This window comes from Pezoporus occidentalis, unplaced genomic scaffold, assembly GCF_034315485.1.
Source record: "Pezoporus occidentalis ecotype Australia unplaced genomic scaffold, CSIRO_AGI_Poc_V1 ctg359, whole genome shotgun sequence".
Classification (NCBI taxonomy): Eukaryota; Metazoa; Chordata; class Aves; order Psittaciformes; family Psittacidae; genus Pezoporus; species Pezoporus occidentalis.
The window spans coordinates 4,552-11,606 of NW_026915581.1; positions in this window are offsets into that span (position 1 = coordinate 4,552).

Consider the following 7,055-nt stretch of genomic DNA (forward strand, 5'->3'; position numbering starts at 1 on the left):
ATAAAGCGCCCAGAGCATGGGATCGTTCAGTAGAGCTCTTGTTCTCAGCCCTTCTGCTTCAAGCCCTTACTGAGACAGAGATCCCATCCCGAGCCCCGCGGTGCAGCTTTGGCACCTTACCCCTCTGGCTCTGCCTCCTCCCTGCCTCCTGGACAAAGGCACTCCCTGGCATCGCAGCTGCTGTGCCTCTGGTACAGTGGTGCATATGCACTGTTGTCCTCCCATGACGCTTGTCTGATGGAGAAAGGAAAATTGATGAGCCCCTGCTGCCCCGGCAGACAGCAGATGCACGGCAGGTGCAGCAGATGCAGATGCAGCAGATGCAGCAGGTCCAGGCGTGGCACAGCGCCGGGCAGGATGACACCAACCTGATGGGGATTTGGATCCCCATGACGAGCATTTCCTGGAGAAATATATTCCTGTTTCTACAGAGAGGGCACTGTAAGCAAAAAAAGCCGGCGGAAACAGCCTGTTTCTGCAAGGAGAAACACAAGGAGCATGAGTGAGGCTCTGGTGCTGCTGAGAGGCTGCCGTGCCTGGGGCGAGGGAACGGCTCCTACCTGGACGCAGGCCCTGTGGAACCAGGCGTGTTTGCACACCGGGCACACCATGGTTCCATAGGTTGTTCTGCCTTCGACAGGGTTCAGGCAGATGAGGCAGGTGGTGCCCCCTGGAGCCACCTCCTCTTGCTGCCGTGGGCGGTGCTCCCAGCAATAGGAGCTAGAGGAAGAAGGAAAGATGGGTGAGTTGAGCGCCCCTGGGTTCTTCTCTGGTGACGGCGAAGAGGGGGAGGAGGTACCTGAGCGGTGGGATATAATGGTTGATGCATTCACCCTCCATGGCACAGGGGAGATGGAACCTGCGGTCGCAGCCCGTTGCCTGGCAGGTGATGGTGGCCCCGCTCTCACCACACACGAAGCAGTCCTGGAAAGAGCAGAGCATCCCCCATCAGCGGCAGCCTCAGGGCCTCCACAGCAGGACCCACACCTCAGGGGCAGGGCGCGGGATGTGCCCAATACCGGGTCACAGGCCACAGATCCGCCTGGCAGAGCAGGCTCCTGTGCTGGAGCCGCTGTGCAGCTGCTGGGAGCAAGACTTTTGTCCCAGAGCTGGGTGGAAGGGCAGGGAATTTGGTCTTGGCATCTGGGCTAAGCTCCCGCAAACATCTCCTGGCACAAATCTCCCTGATTGTCTCAGATCCTCACCCTCTGGGCTGCCAGCTCGACTGTACGTTGAATATACACAGGGAGATGTTGCATGACTTCTTCCTGTTCACTCACTTCTAGATGAATTTCCTTGGCAAAAAGCTGCAGAAGAGAAGAGAGGAGGAGCTGATGAGGGGCGCGCGGCAGGGCCGGTGTGTCGCAAAGCTGCAGCCAGCCCCAGAGGAACTCACCAGGCAAAAGAAATGGGCGCAGATCCCTTGATAGTCCTCTATTGGCCCGCAGACGTCCGGGTCTGCATCTGACCGGTGACACAGCACGCATGCTGGAGGGGAGAGAGCAAATGCCACTGGGAATGAGCACCCCTGTGGGATCGCCCCCAAGGGCTGCTGTGTCCATGCCTAGCTGAGTGCTGGGCAGGGCTGGAAGCCTTGGGGAGGAAAGGGCATCGCAGGCACGGGTGTCCCAGTTGGTGCCCACTGCCCAGCCGGATCCCGCTTGCCGAAGAGAGTAGGGGGCCTCTCAGAGGGTGGTGTGGGAGCTCCCGACACCCCCTGCCAATGCTCCCGGCCCCACGCTGACCGCCCCAAGAGTCCCTCTGCCAGGCTGTAGGAGGGGGACTTTGCTCTCACCCTGCTCCATCGCGCCGGGTGTCCTACACCTCCTTGCGGATGTGTCAGACATGAACGGTGTGTGTTTGGAGACTCCCCGTCCCAGCAGTGCTGGGGCGTCTTCTCCAAATGCTCCTCTGCTACCTCTGAGGGAGAAGCGAGACGCGGGTGAGCTTGCAGCACAGGCCCAGAGCCCTGTGGTGTGGAGCCCCCCTCCTCCCTCTGCAGCCCCCCGAGAGCACCGTCCCTGCCCTGCCCTCTCCGCACCTCACTGGTCGCAGTGACGCACTGTGCCCAGCGTTCCTTTTTGATAGGCCTCCCCTCGCCACTGGTCACAGTGGCCACTGTGACATCAGCACCGCTGGCCCGCGTGTGCCCCGAATACGGGCAGGGGCACCCTCGGCCACACACCACCCACTGTGACACGGCCACTGCATCACCGGGCTGGCTCACATCACAGGCGGGGACCCAAGCTCTCGGCACCCACCTCACAGGGGCGGCTGCTCCAGCAGCAAGTGCTGAGTCAGGGGCCAGCTCAGGACATGGTTTCCTGGTGGACGCGGCAGTGTTCGGCTAACGGCTGGACTCGATGACCTTTAGGGCCTTCTCCAATCTAAATGAGTTCTGTGACTCTCATTACCGTTCCGCTATTACTTTATCACCATCTGCTTACCCTATGATTTTCCTTCACTTGTCAATTCCTTACCGTTTGATCATCACTTCACCACGAAGAAAGGCCTTTTAATTAACCCGCCAAGGATGACTTCCCTGAATAATCCACCTGCGGCACCAGGACAAACACCAGGCCCTGTTTCGGGCGCAACCAGAGTAGGAAAAAGGAATCGTGGAATAGTTTGGGTTGGATGGACCTTCAATGGTCATCCAGTCCAACACCCCTGCAATGAGCAGGGACTTCTTCAACTAGATCAGACTGCCTCGAACCACACCCAGCCTGGCCTCGAATGTCTCCAGGGGCGGGGCATCTACCATCTCTCTGGGCAGCCTGTGCCAGGATTTTACCACCCTCATTGTAAAGAAGTTCTCTCTCACATCCAGCCTCAATCTTCCCTCTTTTAGCTTAAAAGCGTTACCCCTCATGCTATCGCAACAGGCCCTGCTAAAAAAGTCTCTCTCCGTCTTTCTTACAGGCCCCTTTTAAGAAATGAAAGGCTGCAATAAGGGCTCCTCGGAGGCTTGTCTTCTCCAGGCTCAAGAAACCCAATCCTCTCAGCCTTTCCTCAGAGGAGAGGTGCTCCATCCCTCTGATGGTCTCTGCGGCCCTCCTCTGGACCCTCTCCAACAGGTCCATGTCTTTCCTGGCTGTTAGGCAGGGCTCCAGAGGGCTCCAGAGCTGGATGCAGGACTGCAGGGGGGTCTCACCAGAGCGGAGTAGAGGGGAAGAACCCCCTCCCTCCACCTGCTGGCCACTCTCCTTTGGATGCGGCCCGGGACACGGTTGGTTTCTGGGCTGCAAGCGCACACTGATGGGTCATGTTGACTTTTTAGCCAGCACCCCAAGTCCTTCTCCTCAGGGCTGCACTGACCAAGTAACCAGTGTTAAAACACTCACCTCAAGCAATAATCTACGCCTGTCTTCCCAACCATCTCTTTCTTCAACTGGTCGGTGAGTGTGGGGTGGTGACTGAGAGGAGGGATGCCCTGGGGGTTGGGCCCGCAAGGGGGGTTGGTGGGCTTCAATGTCTCTTTTTGAGGTGGTTTTGGGGGTTCCCGCTGGCTTTCTCATGAGGGAGTTCCCGGCTTGGAGGAGCCCCTGGTGTGGAGCAGAGACTCCTCAGCCTAGCCGCCCAAGCAGTGCAGGATGTCTTCTGGGGGCACTTGGTCTTGGGTTGCCATGTGGCCGCAGCGTCTGCAGGAGAACCACACCTTAACAGCGGTTTTGGTGGGAGTTGGGTTTGCTGAGGGAAAGGTTATGCTGAAAGTGGTTTGTGTTAGACAGCAGCAGTTAGTGTCCCAGCGATGACTGTGTGCATCCACCTAATGAGTGCTGTTTGCTGGTGAACCCAGGGTAAGACTACTGGGAGAGAAATAATGTGCCGCAAAGTGGCTGCCAGTTATTGTTGATGCATCCCGTTAGAAACCTTCACCTTACCACCCCTGCCACAATACATTTTAACCTTTCAGAGCAAGGTTCAAATAAATACTTGGTGTGAAGTGATGGTATTGCATCGACAGTGCTGCTTATATAAACATATCTGCTAGCTATGCATGAACTCAGTTATCCGATGCTAACATTGGTACTTGTTTAAAGGTTTTTGTGGGGGTTTGCTTATTTGTTTTTTTGTTTGTGTTGGGTTTTTGTGTTCGTGTTTTTTTTAATTTCAGCAGCCTTATCTGTAATTATCTTGTTATTGTGCTTAAAGGATGGAGCTTGTGGCCTTCCATATGTAGGAGAAAAAGCAGATGTGATCATAGGACTAACCAGATGAAGTCCTAAAATAGGAGGCGTGCTCTTGATACTGTGTGCAGCTGGCCTTTAATAAATGAGGTGGGAAGTTTTCTTATTGCAATAGTTAGGGACTTTCAGTAGGAATAGTTCAGCAGCTCTGTTCTTGAGGTGGAACTCGATGAGGTTGTTAGAGTGGTTCACTGATTTTGTGAAGTCATCAGGCTGCTGTATTGCAGGGTAGGACGAACTTCTCAGGAGCAGGTATGCCAAAACAAGAGGTCATTTTTGCCTTTCTCAGCCTTAGTCCTTGCACTGTGGTGGGTTGAGTGTGCACTGGACCTCTCCTGAGGTGATTCAGATCATTAACCCAGCAGAAATGCAGCTGGGGTGTCCTGGTTTCAGCTGCTGTAGTTAACTTGTGCTTCTAGTAGCTGTGCTCTGTGTTGGCTTTAGCCTGAGAATAATGTTGATAACACACCAAAGATTACTTGTTGCTAAGTAGTGTGATGGATTTTTATCAAAGAATGGCCACGTTCCCAAGTCAGCAAGTGCCTACATGGAGCTCGCCATGAACCGAGGGTGAAGGAGGACATGGGTAAAGAAGCAACAGTAACAGTGCAAGCAAGATAAGAAGAAACTGGACTGTGCTAAGATACAAAATAGGGGACTGATAGCAAATTGTAAAGGTTCTCATATACTTATTTGATTAATTGTTACTAGTTGCTGTGTGCTGCAAGAATATGTATCCAATTATAATACAACAAGCTATTGTAAGCAGATGCAGACAACAGTATAAAAAGGATTGATGCTCTATAATGGCTTTTGTCTGGTCACATTGATCTCTGACTGAGTCCATAATTTTTCTGTGGCAATTGGCACCCAACGTGGGGCACCCCCATATTTTTTCATATTGAACTTGAAGAAATTAAAGCGTGTGACACCAAAGAAAGTGGAACGTGGAGCCGCAGGGATGTCGGCTGGGTTCGATCTGGCTGGGCCAGGATCGGGAGGTAGACGTCTCGGAACGGAGCCTTGTGAGCCCGGAAGACACTGCGCAGTGCAAATAAGGTAACAGCCGACGGGTTGGAAGAGGATTAGGATGGGTAATCAAAGGAACAAAGAAGAAACGGCATCCTTAAGCTCTTCCAACATATCGTCTCTGTGAGAGGGATAGAGTAGGATGAAGCTATGTTAAAAAGACTATTGCTCTGGAGTAAAGAAAAAGAGTTAATCCAGGGGGCTGGCAAAGCCTTTGAGCTTGGGACTTGGGAAAAACATCGCTAAGGAAGAAGCCTCCGTTTTATGGATGTTTTCAGTCCTTCTTAAGGTGAAGGGAGCAACCTTTAAAGAGACAGACTTAAATTTAATGTTGAAATGGTCGAAGACGGGTTATCCAGAGGTTGATGAGTCTACCGTATTTGAGGTCTCTTTGTGGGATGGTGCAGAAGTTAAATTGTGGGAGGCAGCTGATTTTACTCCAGCTCCTATGATAACAAAGAATAATCCCTTTCAACAAGACTTAAGTGTCCAGCATTGTGATGACTCTTAGAGGGGCCCTGCCTCCAGCCAGGTGGAGGTGGGGGACAATTGGATTTACTGGAGAGTGTGGATCAGATGGCCTGGCACATCAGTCCCACAGAAGTATAAGGCTCTAGTAGATACCCGTGCACAGTGTACCCTGATGCCATCAAGCTGTCGAGGGGTGGAACCCATCTATATTTCTGGAGTGGCAGGAGGATCCCAAGAGTTGACTGTGCTGGAGGCTGAAATCAGCCTGACTGGGAGGAAATGGCAAAAGCACCCCAGAGAGAATTGAGTCAGACAATGGGACTCATTTCCGGAATAACCTTATAGACACTTGGGCCAAAGAGCATGGCGTTTAGTGGGTGTATCACATCCCGTACCATGCACCAGCCTCTGGGAAAACTGAACAGTGCAATGGGCTCTTAAAAACTACACTGAGAGCAATGGGTGGGGGAACTTTCAAGCATTGGGATACACAATTACCAAAGGCCACCTGGTTGGTCAACACCAGAGGATCTGCCAACAGGGCTGGCCCAGCCCATGTCAGAACTTCTACATATTGTAGAGGTGGACAGAGTTCCTGTGGTGCACATGAAGAATTTGCTGGGGAAGACAGTCTGAGTTACTCCTGCTTCAGGTAAAGGGAAACCCACTTGTGGGATTGCTTTTGCTCAGGGACCCGGATATACTTTGTGGGTAATGCGGCAAGATGGGGAAGTCCGATGTTTTCCCCCAGGGGGATTTGATTTTAGGGGGAAACAGCCAATGAACTTAATTGTATGCTGTTGCCTGCTATGTCATATTTTTATAGCCCATCAACTAGATGTCTCCAGGTCACCAGCGACTGGCCCTGACTTCCCTCCGACCGTCATCCCAACAGAGAATGAACTTTGATAGAACCAGACGAGTTCTGCGGTGAAGGAACGATCAGCATCAGCAGGCAATGATCCAACAGTGCACACAGCTTCTCCTGCCCCGAAAGACTGTTACAAGAGATGGAACCTGGCATCATGGACCGAACGAACTTGGCAGCATTATAGGGATTGGTCCATGCACTAAGAAATGATCTCTTTCTCTATCTCTGTGTGTGTATGCGGACGTATATATGTAAGAGTGATGGTATATTGAAAATGTACCATGACGTGAATGGTATGGAATAAGGGGTGGATACTGTCCTGGGTTTAGCAGTAGCAGTCATTTTTTTCTCCTTCTTAGTAGCTGGTGCAGCGCTGTGCTTTTGACTTTCAGCCTGGGAACAGCACTGGTAACACCGATGTTTATAGTTACTGCTCAGATGTTTAGACTGGCCATGGGACTTTGTGAGCCTCATGCTCTGCCAGGGAGGAGGGG